Source organism: Annulohypoxylon maeteangense (assembly GCF_022496945.1).
Source record: "Annulohypoxylon maeteangense strain CBS 123835 unplaced genomic scaffold GGS22scaffold_11, whole genome shotgun sequence".
Lineage (NCBI taxonomy): Eukaryota > Fungi > Ascomycota > Sordariomycetes > Xylariales > Hypoxylaceae > Annulohypoxylon > Annulohypoxylon maeteangense.
This window is the reverse complement of record NW_025953258.1, coordinates 507,444-526,371: the sequence shown is the minus strand read 5'-3', so window position 1 is coordinate 526,371 and position 18,928 is coordinate 507,444.

Below are 18,928 nucleotides of genomic sequence, written 5' to 3'. Positions count from 1 at the left end.
TAAATAAATAATGGTTGGAATAATTTATTTAAAATTACGAAATTTTTATTTTTAAGAAATTATTTTACGTTAAAAGAATTAACTTAAATAATATTAAATTTTATTAAAAAATTCGATTTTATATTAATATGTTAAAAAAAATAAAAATAAGACGAAAATGTTTAATTCGCGTTTAAATTAAAGTTTAAATTTACGAAATTAATTTTATTATATATTTTATTATAAGAAATAACTTTTTATATAAATATAATGTAATTTTAAATTATTTTAAATTAAATATATTTTTAAAATTATATTTAAAAGTAATAATTTTTATTATAATTAAAAAAAACACTTTTATTTAAAAAAAAATGAAAATTTTAAAAAAAATAGTAATACCCGAATATATAATAATATTAGTTTTAACGAAATATTTTAACTTACCGAAAAAAAAAGATTTTTTATTTATATTAAAATATTTTAATATTTATAATAATATTTATAATTATTTTTTAATAAAAAGTATTATTATTTTAAACGACTTTAATAACGAAATAATTATTTTAAAAAACATGCATTTTAAAACGATAATTAAAATTAAAAATAAAGTATTTTATAATATAATATGAGAAAAAGTAAACGTAATATAAATTATAATTTTTAATTTTTATAACTTAAATATAATATTAAATTATAATAATTAATATGTTTTTACCGTTAAATTTTTTATAAATAAAAATATCGATATCGTATTAAAGTTAAAAGAAATAAAATTAAAAGTTATATAAGATTTTTTTTAAAAAAAAAAAAACTTTTCGAAACTTAATATTTTATTTTTAAAAGCTTTAACGTTTATAAATACCTTTAAAATTATAATGAAAAATGAAATTTATTATTACGTTATTAATTTTTAATTTATAAATAAATTTACGAAAGTAATTAATAAATATAATTATTAAAAAAATAAAAAAGTATTATAAATACCCGAAAAGGATAAAATGTTAATAAATATAATTAACGATTAAAAAGAAAAATTAAAAATAAAATATATTTATTTTTTAAAAATTAAAAATAAAAAATTTTTCGATTAAATATTTAATGTTATGTATTTTAAAAGTAAAATAAATTAATAAAAAAAAGTAATATTATTTAATTATTCGTATTTTATAGTTTAGAAATTAATTAACGGTAAAAAAAAAAAATATATAATTATCGATTTAAAAACTTTAAATAAATATATTTTATTAAATATATATTTTTTACCGTTATAAAACGAAATTATTTAAAAAATGTAAGGAAAACGGTATTTCGTTATAATAAATAAAATAATATTTTATTACCAGTTTTTAATTATTATAAAAAACTACGATAAAATAATAATAATTTTACTTCGAAGTTTTAAAATTTTAAATATTATTTTAATAAATTTTAAAAATTTTCCCGTTTATAAATAACGGTACATAAATTATTTATTAAAATTATTAAAAAAATTCGTTAAAACTTATATAAATAATATTATTATTTTTTTAAATATAAAAAAATAATATTAATAATATTTAATGAAATTTTTCCGTCGTTACGAAAACGCCGGTTTGGTTTTTAATTTTAAGAAAATATTTATAAAATACTTAATAATTATATTATTAAGATTTATAATAAACGGTTTAAAATTAAACGTTATAAAAAATTATACTTTAATAATTCGAAAATTAAAAATGTTAATTATTTTATTAAAACTCGAAATTTATATTAAATTTATAAGTTTTTTACGAAAATATATTTTTTATTATTAATAAAAAATAAAGTTATTTTAAAATAAAAAAATTACATTATTAAATAAAAAATAAAAGAATTAAGAATTATTAGTATTTTTAAAAAGACGAAAAAAATATATTATAAAAATAAAATTCGAATTAATGAAATTAAAAAAAGAATTATTTTTAATTTTATAAATATAATTTTATAATTCGATAAATTTAAATTATTAAAAATATAATCGATAAGTTTTTTTAAATATTAACGTTTCGAAATAAATAAAATTTAAAGTTATAATATTTTATTTAAATAAAAAATGAAACGGTTAATTAATAAAAATCGATAAAATAAAATTAATAGCTTATTTTTTAAAAGTTTTAATACGCGTAAAATTTTAATATAATATTACGAAATTAAAAATAATATGTTTAATTTAATTATATCGTTTAAACTACATTCGTTTATAATTTTATACGAAGATTATTAAAATAATTATTAATTATAAATTAATACGATAAATAATAAATTAAATATCCTTAAAAATAATTAATATAAATAAAATAAATTCGAAATTAATTATTATTTTAGTTTTTTTATTTTAATTTAATTTAAAAATATATTATATTACCGGTAAATTTAACTTAATATTAAATATTTTATTAAAATTACTTACGATTTATAATGTTTTAAACGTTAAAAAAAAAATATAAGAAAATAAATCGATATTTGAAAATATTACGAAAAATATTACGGTAAATAATAACGAAATAATATATTTTATATTTAAAATTAAAATATTAATAAAATTTCGTAATCGAATTATAATTAAATACGAATATAACCGAAAATTAAAAAAAATGAAAGAAATTTTAACGAAAACGAAACGAGATAAAAAAAATATAACTTAATAATATTAATATAAGTTAAAAAATGGTTTAATATATTATATTACGACGAACGGTAAAAAATGTTTTATAATTTTATTAAGTTATATTTAAGAATTTTTAGTTTTAATTTACGATACGAAATATTATTTTAGCTTTAAACGTATATATTATAAATTAAAACATATTTAATTATAAAATATATTAAAAAAAATTTAAAAATATATCGTTTAATGTTCCGATTATATTAAAAATAAAACGGATAAATTTAAAGTAAAAAGTTAATTAATTTTTATAAATTCTTTAATAATGTTATATTATATAATCGTTTAAAATTTTATTATCGGTTTATTAAAAATAAAAGTAATTTTTTTATTTTAATTTATAAAAAAATATAAATATTTTAATTCTTTATTTATTATTATATATAAGTTTAATAAAAAAGTTATTTTAATATTAAAAAATATTATATATAAAGTTAAAAATTAAGTATTATAATTATTAAAAGTATTATAATTATACGATTAAAGAATATTAATAAAAGTAATATTTGACCGCGATTCGAAATTTATATTAAATATATAATAATTTTTTTTTATAAAAATAAAAATTAAACTCGTAATAAACATTACGTATTATTTTTAAATAAATAATTAATTAAAAAGAAAAAATTAAAAAATTAAATTTACGTTACGATATTATGTTACGATAATAAATATTCTATAAATTAATATTATTTTAATTTTATAATATAATATTAATAATGTTTATTCGTTTATTTTTAAAAAGTTATTAAATAAAATTATTTTAAGTTTTAAACTAAAAATAACCTTTAATTTATTAAAAATTTTAATTAATGTTTTTAATTACGAAATAATTAAAAAATAATATTAAAAAAAAGCGAAAGAAATAATCGATTATATAGTTATAAACGCGAAAGCTTAATACGATAAAAAATATAAAAATATAAATTTTAAAATTAACGAAACGGTATATTTACGATTACATAAAAGATATTAATTATTAAACGTTAAAAATAAAAAATTTAAAATTTAAAAAACCGGACTTTTAATAGTTACGAAAAAAATCGAAAATATAATATACGAGTTAAATATTTTTAATAATTAAAAAATTCATAAAATCGTAAATATATTTTAATTATATAAAATCTCGTAAAGTTAAAATTTTTATAAACGTTATATTTTTATGCTTAATTATATTATTATTAAAAAAAATATTAATAAATAATAATTATATAAAATAAAAAAATTATTATAATAACGAGTTAATAAATAAAAAAATAAAATAATATTAAAATATTTAATTTATTAAAAAGGTTTTTCGGTTATTTACGATTAATAATATACGAAAAAATTTTTATCGTAAAACGTTATAAAATTAATTTATAAATAAAATATAAAAAATCTTATAAACCTTAACGAAATAAAAACTATAAGCTTATAAAAAACGATATAAAAAAACTTAATTAAATTAAAAAGAAAAGTTCGATTTATTATTAAAATTACGATAATTTTCGACGTTAACGAATTTCGATTTTTCGAACTTTAATTTTTTATATTTCCTTTATCGTTATTTAAAAAAAATAACTTTATAATTTTATTATTTATTCGTAAAAAATTAAAACGAAAATTAATAAAACGTTAACATTTTTTTTATGAAAAGTCGGGAAGTTAATAAAATATAATAAATAATATAAAAAGAAAAAATATTTTATACGTAATTTAAAATTTAATATAAAAGATTTTCTTTTATATTTTATTTTATTTTAAATTTTTTTTTTATTTAATAATTATTATTTATTTTTTTATATAAATAACTTTATATTAAATTTTATTTTATTATTACGTATTTCGAAAAAACTGTTTTTTTAATACGGGTAGTTTTATTAAAATTAATCGAAGTAAAATTCGGGTTTAAGGTAAAAAAGTTTTTAAAACGGGTATACGTTTATAATATAACGTAAAAATAAAATTAATAACGGTTTAATTTTAAATTACGCGTTAAACCGGTAAAAACGTAATTAATAATAATAAATATTAATTTATTTAAATATTAAAGTATATATTATTTAAATAAATAAATATTTATTAAATAAATAAATAATTTAATAATAATATTTTTAAAATAAAATGTTTTTTTTTAATAATTATTAAAGATTTTTATAAAAAATATTTATATATTTAAAAATATTATAAATATTAAATTAATATTAATTAATATATAATATTTATAAATAAGTAAAAAAGTTTCTTTAATAAAAAAAAAAAAGTAAACATTTAATAAATATTTATTAAATATTAATTTATTAATAAATAAATAAATAAGTAAATAAATATTTAATAAATATTTAAATCGCGTATACGTATAACGTAAGTAATATGCGATTTTATTAAAAGGAAAAAATGAAATATAATAATTTTACTTAAGAAAAAAATGGAAAAAAAGGACATAACTTTTTTTCGGTTTTATTAATAATTATTTTTTTATTTTTTTATTTTTTATCGTTTTTTTAATAATATAAATACCATTATTATTATTTATTTATATTTTTACCCGTTTTTATATTTAAGAAATATTATATATTTATACGGTTTATTTTTTTAATTAAAGAAATATTTATTAATTTAATTTAACCGCGAAAATATCCGGTTTCGTTTAATTTAATAATAACATTTTTTTTTTTTTATAAACGGTTTAAATGTTTTTCGTTTTAAGTATTTATTTATTAATTTAAGTAAATAAATTTAATATTTATATCGTTAATAATGTAAATAACGTAAAAAAAAATAACATAATTATTAATAATATATTAAAAAAGTTTAATATTTAAAAAGTAATATATTTAAGTAATTAATTAAGAAAAGTTAAATTAAAAAAGTAACGTTATTATTTATATCGTTTATTTAATTAATAAATTACCGTCGTAAAATATATCGTTTTTTTAACTTTTAATTTAGTTTAAATATTTTTAAATAACGATATTATATTAATAATATTAATATATATTAATTAATTCGTTTTAAGATCGTTATTTTTACTCGTTTAAAGTTTTATATATTTCATTTAAATATAATATAAAAACTTTTTTTTACCGATTATTTTTTTTTTTAATAACGTTCGAAAATAATTTTTAATTACGAGGTTTTTTTAACGTTAAAAAGCGAAATTATTAACTTATTCGGGTATTTAAATAAATATTTATTATTAACGGATTATATATTTTATACTTAATATATTTAATTAACGATTTAATTTAAACTTTTTTAATAAAAGTTATTAACATTTATTTATTTAAATAAATATATATTTAATATAAAAGTTACGTTTTTTTTAATACGAAATTTAGTTAAGTATTTAAATAATTACCGGTTATTTTTATTATAAATTTATAAAAAATATTATGTTATTTAAAAATCGTTTTTAAAATAATAACGTTATTTTATTAAAATATTTAAGTAAATAATAAATACGGTTTTTATTAAATTTTTACGACATTTTATAAAATTATATAATATTATTATTAAGATTTTTTATAAATAAAATAAAACTTATTAATTATTTAATTTAAATTTATCCACGATAAAAAACTTTTTTTTTTTTTTTTTTATTTATTTATTTTTTTCGATAAAAATGTAATAATATTAAGTATATTAATAAAAACGGTTAAATAAATAAATAAAATAATATTATTAATAATATCGCGGTATAATTATAATATAATAATAATGTAATAATAATATAACGTTATTATTTTACATTTTTAATAAATATTTATAACTTAAATATTTAAATAAGTAAATATATTTAATATTATCGCCGTTTTATCGTAATAAATTATTATTAAAAATAACGTATAATAATATTAATTAACTTAAAAATTATAATTATAATTTGTTATATTTATTAAAAATACCCGTTTATTTAAATAAACACGTATTTAAGTAATTATAATCGTAATATATATAATAATAAAATGTTTTAAATTTTTAAATATTTTAAAAAGTTTTTTAATTAATAAATTAATTAAGTAAAAAGTTAATAATTTATTTTTTAACGAATTTAAAGTAAATATTTATACTTTTTATAAGTATTTTCGATATTTTAAAGTTAACGTTTATTTAAATATTTATATATAATATTATTAAATTTTTTTTACGTATTATTTTTTTTATTTTTTATTATATAATAAATTAATGACGTTTAATTTTTAATTTATATATAATTACTTTTATAAGAAATTAAACGGTATATCGTTATTAATTTTAAAAAGGGTTTTTTTATAATAATTATTATTATAATTTTATAATAAAAAAAAATTATATATAAAAAAACACGTAAAAAATAAAAAACTTTTTTAATAATAATAAATATTAATAAAGTTATTAACGTAAATTACCAAATCGTTTAATAACGGGATTAACATTTTTAAATAATAAAAAAAATCGATAAAAATAAAAAAAAAATAATAAACGATTATTATATATTTTTATAAGTAAAGTTTTTTAAATATAAAATATAATTTTAATAAAAATACATGTATTATTAAACTTATATTATATAAATTTAAGTAATTTTAAATTTTAAATATTAATTTTATAAAAAAATATATTCATTTTTAACTTATTTTCATTAATATTTTTAAATTAATTTAATTTTTTTAACGTTTAATAAAATTTCGCGATATTATTAATTTTATAATATTTAAGTATATAATATATTAACATTTAATTAATAAAATATTATTAAAGAAAAATTTATTAATTATAAATTTACGTTAATTTTAATATTTTTCCTTAATTTAACATTTGTTTTTATTAAAAATTACATTAAATGTATAAATTAAATCGAATTTTATTTTATAATTATTAAATTTCGGGTTTTAAAAGGAATTATTTTTATTAAATTTCGGAAGATTTAAGTTTTTTTATTTTTATTTTATCAGTTAATATTTTTTTTTTTAAATTAATTTTTTATAAAACGGGTAATTCGCGAAAATAAAGAAATTAATTTTTAAATATTATAATTTTAAAAAACGGGTAAAAATTATTTACGAATGTATATATTTAATAAATTTAAACGATAATAATTATTAAATAATATTAATTTTATTAAATAAAAATTTAATAATAATAATAAAATAAAATATTATTTTTATATGTCGTTTTAATTAAACTTTTTAATAATAATTATATTTTTCGTAATAATAATAACGATAATAATTTTAAATTATTATAAGTTTATAAACGTTCGTATAATTATATTATTAATTTAAAAATAAATATTATATTATATTAAAAGTATATATTAAAAATTTAAGTGGCGTAATTAAATAAAATATTAAAAGAGTAAAAATCGAAAAATAAATCCGATTTTTAAGATTTTAACATTTTTTTAAAAGTTTTATAAAAAGTAACGAATGTTAATAATAATAAAAAAAATAATTAATAATTAATATTATGGTTTTACGGATTTTCGTTATTATCGTTATCGTTATTTTCGTTTATTTTTTTTTTAAGAATTTTCTTTAGTTTTTTTTTTATTTAACGTAATATATTTTTTTAAATTTCCGGGTTCGTTTTTAAATATTAATAATATAATATAATAAATATTAAATAAATAATAAAATAAAAATACCGATAATAAATTAATAAAAAAAAAATTTAAGTGAAAAAATATAATATACGATATATAATATTATATAATGCGAATATTAAATTTACGTGTTTTAATAATTTATAATTAACCGAATAAAATTCGAAACGTTTAAAAATATAAAAATTCGAATTAAAAATTTAAATTATTAATCACGTTTTTTATTTATATAATATAAATAATTATTTTATATTATATTTTATTTAAATTAAAACGAAAATTTAATAATAATTTATTTATTAAATTTTAATTAGTAATTATTATAATTTAAGTTTATTTAAAAAATTAAATCGTTAAAAAATGTTACACGGTGTTAAAATATTTTATTTTATACGGTTTAAAATAATTACGTAATATTAAATCGAAAAAATATCGAAAAATAAAATATATTTTATTTTATTTAAATTAAGTAAAAAATTACTTAATATATATATATGTATATACGAAATATTATATAAATAAAATAAAAGAAAAAAAATATCGTAATTAATTTTCGAATTTAACGATATTATACGGTTAAAAAATTAAACTTTATATTAAATAATTAACATTATTTTTAAAAAGTAATGTTGTTTGCGTTATATGTTTTTTATTAATTATTACGTTATATAAGGCCGGAAAAATGCCGGCGAAAAATGTATATATTATTTTATATAAAATAAATAAACGTTTATATATTTCGATTTAAACTTTTAAACTTTATTTTAAAATTTATATTTTTTCGTTATATTAAATTTTTAATTAATTATTTCGTTATTAAAACATTTTTAAAAGTTTAATAATTATAATTATTTAATTATTTTTAAAAAACGTTTTCGAATAAAATAAGTTACATTTAATTTAATTTAAAATAAAAATTATAAAATGCGATTAAATTTAAAACGAGTTAAAATAAATTCGAATTAATCGAAATAAAAATCTTTTTTTAATTTTAATTTTTATAATTATATTTAAGCTTAAAAATTTATAAATTAAATAAAAAATAATTTAAATCGAACGTTTTCGATTAAACTTAATTATAAAAATTAAAACGTTAAATTAATAAAATTAAAAATAATTAAAATTAAATTAATATAAAATAAAATTTTAATATAATTAATAATACGTTTAAATTCGCGTTAAGTTTTTTTTTAATATTACACGTAAATTAACGAAAATTATATAACGTAAATAATATTATTTTAAATATATTATATTATAAATAATAAAAATAAAGTCATTTAAATATAAAAAAAATAAATTTATATATCGTAATATTTTTTTAATAATTATAACGTTATTAATAAAATTATAATTAATAATAAAACTTTCGTTTACGTTACGGAAAAATTTTATTTTTATAATTTAATTATAATTATTTTTTTTTAATTATTTATATTTATTTATTATAAAATTTTAAACTTTTTTTAATTTTATTATAATATTTGAAATTATAAAGTTAAAAAATACTTTAATTATTAAATATATAACCCGCGGCGTGGAATTTATAAATCCGCGCCCGAAGTTAATTATATTTTATTTAAAATCAAACTTTTTTTTTATTTTAAACTTTTTATATTATTATTATAAAATCTTTTTTAATAATCGCTCGTTAATTAATAATAATATAACGTAAAAGTTTAAATAAAAAACATTTATATTAAATTATATAAATATTAATTTTATTATAATAAAATTTAATAATAAATATATATTAAATATATCGATAAAAATATACTTAAAAATAAAGTTTAACGCGTTTATATTAAAAAACTTATCGATACATTTTTTAAAAATAACGAACGATTTATTCGAAAATAATAACTTCGTTTTAAAATAAAATAAAACGGTATATTTTTAAAAAAAATTAATTACGGTACGTTTATTTATAAAATTTTTTAAATTATATTTAAAGTTTAAAATAAAACTATAATATTTTAATAAAAAACATTATATTATAAAACGTAATGATTTTTTTCGTAAAATTTAACTTAATTATTATTTTATGTTTAAATTAAATCCCTTTCCTTTTTTAACTTATTATAAAATTAACGATATTATTATTCACGGTTTTTCGATTAAAAAAGTTTTAAAAAATTATATTTATTTTATTATATATAAAATAATTAATAAACCGTTAATTATTAAACGATTCGAAATTTTCGAAAATAATAACGTAAAATAAAAAATTAATTTAATACGTAATAAAGTTTAAATATTTAAAACGATTTAAAATAATTTTATTACGTATATAAATAATATATAATATTTATATAATATATTAATTAAATTTTAATTCGTTTTAATTATATATTTTTTAATTATAAGAAAAACCGATAATAATATGTAATATTTTTTTATAACGAAAAAGATAAATATTAAATACCGCTTTTAATTATTAAACGCCGTATTAATTATAATATACGAATTTTATTAAATTAACGTTTTTTATCGGAATATTTCCTTAAAAAGTATTTTTATCTTTTATAAAAAAAATTTAAATAATAAATTAATATATTATTTAATATTTAATAATTTTAATTAAACGATTAAGTTAAAAAAAATATTAAAAAAAATTTTAAATTTATTTATACGGTTATTTTAAAAGTTAATAAAAGTAAATATATTTATATTTTTATCGATATTTAAAATTTTATAATATTATATATTTCCGTTTTTAAAAGTTACGTATTAAAAAGTAATAATAATATTAATACGGTTAATATTTTTAAACTTTTTAATAAATTAAACGCATTTTACGCATTTAATATAATTAATTTCGATTTATATAATATTTTTCGTAAAAAAATAATAAAAAATCCCGAAGAAAAAATATCGGCTCGTAAAATGTAATAAAATAATATTTAAAACGTTAAAAATGCCGGTTAAAATATATTTATTTTAATATTAAAAAAATTAAAGCATAAAAAAGATATAATATTTAAACGACAGCCGATTAAAATATATTTACTTTAATATTAAAAAAATTAAAAAAATTAAAACATATTAAAAAAAAATCATTTTAATTAAATATATTTTAAATGAATTATTAATTAAAATGGTTAATTAATTATAATAATTTAATAAAATAATAAATGTTATAATTATTATTTATAAATAATAAATATTAATATTTTCCGGATTTTTTTATTAAATTAATTTAAAAAACGTTTTAATTATTTAAAATAACGTTAAATTTTTTTAACGTTATTTTAATTTTAATTTTTAAAGTTTTTTATTAAATATATTTTTTAGTTTAATAAATTCGCTTAATTTTTAATTAAATAAATACTTATTTTATTTAAGTAATTAAACTTTAAAATAAATAAGTAAATAAAAAATTTTTTAACGTATTAATTATTTTTTTAAGTTTAAGTTTAAATTACGTGCTTTATAATCGTTTTAACTTTTTTTCGATTTTTCCTTTTTTAAATACATCGTTTCGCGGCTAATAATTAATAATAAAATAAATTAATATTTTTATTTATATATATAAAAAAAATAAAAAAAAAATTATACGTAAATTATAAAAGGAAAAATTAAAATTATATAAAAATAATTAAAATATAAAATTAAAATAAATTACATAACGTATAACGTGGTTTAATAATTTAAATATAATTTTATTTATAAAGTTATTTATTTATTATTTCGTTATATATATTTATTTAAAAATAATAATATTACCACGTTTTTTTATTAATTTATTTTATCGTTTTAAAATATAATATTAATATTATAACTTAACTTTTTTAATAATAACGATTAATTATAACGAATAATATTAATTTAATATCCCGAAAATTTATTATAATATATATTTACTTAAAAACCATTTTTAATTTATTAAATATTTCGAATCGAATATTTTATAAAAAATTAATATTAAATTAACTTAATATAACTTAAAATTTATTTATACGTTTTTAACACGCGCGTTATTTAATATAAATAAAAAATATCGAAATATATAATTAAATTAAAGTTTACCCGGTAAACTCGTTTTAAAAAAAAACCGGTCGTTATACGTATTATCGTAATATATATATACGTTATTTTTTACGTTTTTATTTAAAAGTAACGAAAAAAATCGGCTCACGATATCGTCGTTATTATTTTCATTTTCGTTTTCGTTTTTACTTTTACCTTTATTTTTATCGTTCGTATCGTCGATTTTATCGTTAATATCGTTAAAATATAACCGTAATTATTTATAAAATTATTTATCGTTTAAAAAATAATCGTTTTACCGGTTATCGGGCTTATATTTATTAAATATTAATTTCATTTAATTAATTTAAAATAAATATAATAAGTTTATAACATTATTATAAATTATTTCGTTAAAACTTTTTTTTTAATTTATTTAAACGAACGTTAAGGTTTTTTATATACCGGTTATTTTAAAAAATAATAATGGTATTTTATATATAAATAATTATTTAATAATTCGTTTATTAAGTATTTTAAAATTAATAAAATATACGTTTTCGTTATTATTATTATTAAAAAACATAATAACGAAATTAATAAAAATAAATTAAATAAAACGAGCGAAAAAAAACTCGATAAAAATTTTATAAAAAAATAAATATAATATATTTTAATATAACGTAAAAATTTTTATATTAAAATCGGCGAATTTATTAAACGAATAAAACATATACGTAATTAATTAATATTTAAAAATATTAAAGCTCGAGTTAAATTTAAATAATATGGTAAAATAATTTTAATTTTAAAAAAAATGAATATTTTTTCGAATAAATATTTTATTATTAAAAGTATCGTAAATAATTTTAACTTTTTATGCATTTAAAAACCGGCGTATATTATTATTTTTTAATTATTATTTTATATTTAAAAGTATAATATAATATTTTTTAAACGATGTTAAATTAATTATAATATAATTAAGTTATAAGTTTAAATTATATGTAAAATAAAAGTTATTTTAATCGGTAAATAAATTAATATTAATTTTTAATTATTTTTAAAATAACGGTAATTTATCGGGAAATTTTTAATTATCGAAATTATAAAAAATAAAAAATAACGAATTTATTAAATTAATATAATTAATACGATATATAAATAAAAACGTTTTATAATAATAAAAGTATAATTTAATTATTCGTATATTTAAAAACGTAAAAGTAATATTTTTTAATAAATAATAATTTAATTCGTAATAACGGATTATTTAATAAAAATAATTTCGATAAATAAAGTTTTATTATTTTATCGTTTTTTTTAAATTTTTCATCGTTTTTTTAAATATTATTTATAATAATATAATAAGTTTAATATATTAATAAATAATATAAACCATTCGAATTTAACGCGTTAAAAAATGTTAAACACGTTAATTATAAATATTTAAAATAATATATTTTAATTTTAAATATTAATTTTATTCGAATTATCCCGGTCGAAAAAAACACGAATAATAACGAAAGTTTTAATAATATTATTTTAATTATAATAAAAATTTAATATATAAAATAAATAATAAAATAATAATAAAAAAATTAACGTTAAAATAATATAATATATATTATATTAAATGAAATATATTATAAATATTAAATATTTAAGTAAATAATTACGTATATAATTAAAATGAATTAAATAATTATTTTTTAATTATATAATTATATTTTATTTTATATAATTATAAAAAATTATTTATTTTCGTTATATTTTTTATTTTATTATACTTTTTTAATTAAATATTTATTTAAATATTAAGTATTATTTTTTTTTATTTTTAATTCGATATAATAATTTTTTTAAAATCGGTTATAAATTATTATTTATTTAAAAAATAAATAACTTTTATAATTATTAATTATATTAAATATATAATTTAAAAAAAATAAAAATAAGTTTTTTTTTTCTTTCGGTTATTATAAAAGAAAAAAAAAGTATTAATTTATTTCGGATTATTTTATAAATTCCTTATTTTCGCGGGAAAAAATTTAATTAATTAAAAATTAATATAAATAAAAAAAGCTTAATTTAAATTAATTAAAATAATATTATACGATAAAAACATTTTTTTTAAATTAATTAATAAATTCGTTAATTTTACGTTTTTTAAGTTATACTTTTTTTCGAATTATTTTCATATATTTTTTATAAATATTTAATTAATTTTTATATTATTTCGGTTTATTACGAAAAAACTCGTTAAACGTTAACCGCGATTTTTTATTATTAATTATATATTATTTAAAGTAAACTTTTAAATTAAAATAACTTTCGATATATGGGTGTTTTTAATTTTTTATATATTTTAACGGGTATTTTATTAATTATTCATCGTAAATACGTTACGTTTTTAACGTAAAAAAATTATCGAAATTATATTTATATAACGGGGCGTTTAATTATTTTATTAATTTTTTTAATTTTAAATCGTTTTTAACATTTTATTTATAATTAAATATATTAATATTTTCGAAATTATTTTATATTTTATTTATTTAATTAATAATAATATAATTTATATTTAAATAATATTAAATTCGATAAATATTTTAATTTTTAATAAATTTAACGATTTTTCGTTATAAAATATTTTTATATATAATATATAAAATAATTTAATTTAATATTAAATTTTTATTAAATTTATTTATATTAATAAAAAATTCGAAATATATTTAATAACGTTAATATAAATTTATAAAACGTAAATTTTAATTTACTTATAATTTAACGGCGTATAATTTTTCGAAAAAGTTATTTTTATTATTATTCGATTTTTTTATTTTATTTATTAATATTTCATTTATAAAAATTTTAAAATATATAATTTTATACCCGTTCGCGATTTATACCGTTCGTATTTTTTACGATTATAATAAATTTATTATATATAATTAATTAAAAGTGCGTTATTATTATAAACGACGTTTCGATTTTATAGTTTATTCGGGTAAATTATAATCGAAATTTTAACGTTTTAATAAAAAATAAATATTAATTTAACACGTTTATTAAAAAAAAATTAAATTTATTAACGTTATATTAAAAGATTTTACGTAAATACGCATTAATATAAACGTAAATTTTAAATTTAATAAAACGAAATTTTATATAACCGTTTATAAATTATATATAATTTAATTTTAAAATTATAAACTTTTTATTTTTTTCGTTTTTCGTTATTTAATTTATTATTACGACGTTATTATATAATTTCGAAATATCGTTAATAATATACGTTATACGATTCGTTTTTTATAATAAAAATATAAATATATTTATAAATATATTTTCGAACGTTATTTTTTTTTAATTTTTCGAAAATATTTAATGTTTATTCGTAATTATTAATAAATCGGTTTATTTTTATTATATTATATAATTATTAATGTAAATTATTAATTCGTTTTTTTATATTATTTTTTATTTAAATTCGAATAAAAAAAATACGGTTAATTATTATTTTATATTAATGTTATAAATAAGTTAAAATTAAATCGTCGTAATAATTTTTTTTATAAAAATAATTTCGTATAATATTTATAAATTTCGGGTTATAATCGAGTTTTTCGTAATAAGTTATTTTTTATTTTTTTAATTTACGTTTTAAAAATCGTTTTAATATATTAATTTTTAATTATTTTTCGTTTAAATAATTAATAATAAAAATATATAATAACTTTATTTTAAAAAATTAACGAATTTCCGCTTTAATAAAATTAATATTTAATTTATTTTTACGAAAATTTTATCGTTAAAATTATCGTTAAAAAGTACGTAAATTAACATTAAAATTATATTTATTTCGAAAAAAATATAAGATTTTTTTTTATAAGTTATTTTTTTTTAATTATAATTAAAAAATTCGATTTTTAAAAACTCGAAAATTAATTCGAATTTATAATATATTAATTTTAACGAAAAATAATAATTATTAATTTTTTTTTATTATTTAAGTTAATTATTAATATTAATTTATGAATATAAAGTTCCCGCGTAATACGAATATAATATTACTTAATTAAAACCCCCGGAATTTTTAAATTATTATTTCGTAACTTCGGGCTTTTAATATTACACTTTTTCCTTTAATTTTTTTCCACTTTTTTTTTTTTTTCCTTAAATTTCTTTTTTAATATATACGATAAATTTCTTTAATTTATTCACTTTTTTTTTTTTTTTCGTTACGATTTAATTAAATTAAATTTTAAATTATTATAAAATATATAAAAATATATTAATTATAATTATAATTATTAATAAAACTTTTTAACCGATTTTAATTATCGTTTATAAAAAGTTAAATTTTTTAATTAAACTTATTTTTTTTTATATTATAATTAATTATAATTTTTTTTTATTATATATATTTTTTATGTTTATTTTATATATTAATATAATATAATTATTTTTATTAATTTATTTAAATTAAACTTAATTAAAAATATATATTTTTATATTAAATATAAATCGTTATATAATTAAATCGGTAGTAAATAATTTTATTCGTTATATAATAACGCGCGGTAAATAATTATATAATAATATCGATATAATTATAAAACGAAACGAACGTAATATAAAACGATTTATTTTTTTTATAATAAAATTTAAATCGATAATTTTAAAATAAAAATTAAATTTTTTTCGTTTTTTAATGTTTATAAAATATTTTTATATATAATATTAATCGTTTATATAAGTTTATTTCGTATTATAAATAACTTATTTATTTATTTAAATATTATTTAAATAATATAATTAATCGTAAAAATAACATTATTTATTATGGATTTTTTAAACGTATATAAAAAAAATTATTAATATATATTATTAAAAGTTTATAAAAATAACTTTAATTTATTACACGACATTTTTTACTTATAATTATTAAAATAAAACCGTTTAATTTATTTTTTTTATTATTATTTTTATTATTTTTCCGTTAAAAATAAGTGTAAAAACGAAAAAAAACATAATAAATTCGTTAATTTATTAATTTCGTAACTTGTTTTTTTTTTATCGAATCCGTTACATATTACTTAATTTATTACGTACTATAATTTTAACATATCTTTTACGACGAAACACGGGCCGGTTAATTTTTTTTAATATATATAATTTCGAATTAATTTTACCGGTAACGGGCGAAACGAATATAAATTAAATAAATAAAATAATAACGTTTTAATTTATATAAATAATATTTATACGTAAATATTAAATAAATGGTACGTTATTAAAAAAAATATATTAAAAATATTATAATAAACGAATTAATATACGATAAAAAAAAAATAAAATAATTTTAAAAATTATTTTATACGTTTACGAATATTATATTCACGAATATAAAATAAAAGTAATATTCGTAATAATTAAATATTTTAAAATATATAAATTAAATTTAAATTTATTTAATTAAAATTATTTTTATAAATATTATTTAAAAAAAAATAACATTTTAATTTTTTTTTTAAAATAATATTTAACTTTATAAATTTAATTTCATATTAATATTATAAATTAATTTTAAATTAATTAACGAAAAACTTTTAAATATAATTATTACGTTAAATTTATTAAAAAGTTTTAATTAATAAAAAAATATTATATTATTATTTCGTTAATAAATATTATTAAATATAAATAAATAATTATTAATAATTTACTTAAAAAAAATAAAAATTTTTAAAATAAATTAAAGTTTTATATTAAAAATAATATTTTTAAAATTTTTATAATTATATATAAAAAACGAATTAATATATTTTTACACGTATAATTCGCGGTAAATTCCCGTAATTTTTATATTTTTCGTATTTCGGTTTTTATTATATTTCCACTTATAAAACGGGTAAAAAATTTAAATAATTTATTCTTTAAAAACGATAAAAAAAGTTAATTTATACGACGTTAACCGGCATATTCGTATGTAAATTTTAACTTTACTTTATCGTTAATAAAAAATCGAATATTATAAAAAAAAATTTTAAATTAATTTAACTTATTATTATCGATTTTTAAAATAACGCGATAATAAAATTCGAAAAATTTTATTTTAAAACGTTTTAAAATTATAAGTTTTATTAAATTATTTTTATTATTAATTTATTATTAATGTTTTTTAAAAAAATTTTATATTAACCGAGCGTTTCGTAATTTATATAATGCGTTAATAAATTAATTTTATTAATAAATCGTTCGTTATAAATTATAAATTTTTAAACTTTTATATTTTTAATTTACGATAAAAATAATTTAACTTTTTTTTAAAACCGGGAATAAATAATATAAATAAAAAAAGTTTAAAAAAATTTATACGAAAAAAACCGGTTACGTTTAATAAAAAAAACTCATTTATTTTTATAAATATAATACGAACCGTCGATATAAAAATATTATTCGTTTTTTACGAAACGTAAAACATTTTTAATAAAATTACCCGTTAATTTTAATCTTTTTAAAACGTTATTTTATTAAAATCGTAATAAAGTTTAATTACTTAAAATAAAACTTTTTTAAATAATTAAAATTTAATTATTAATATAAACCCCGTTATTATAATTACCGCTTTAAAATATAATAATAATTATAATTACGTATTTACCGAAAATTTTCTTACATTTTTTTATAAAAACCATTTATTAAAACTTAAAATAAAT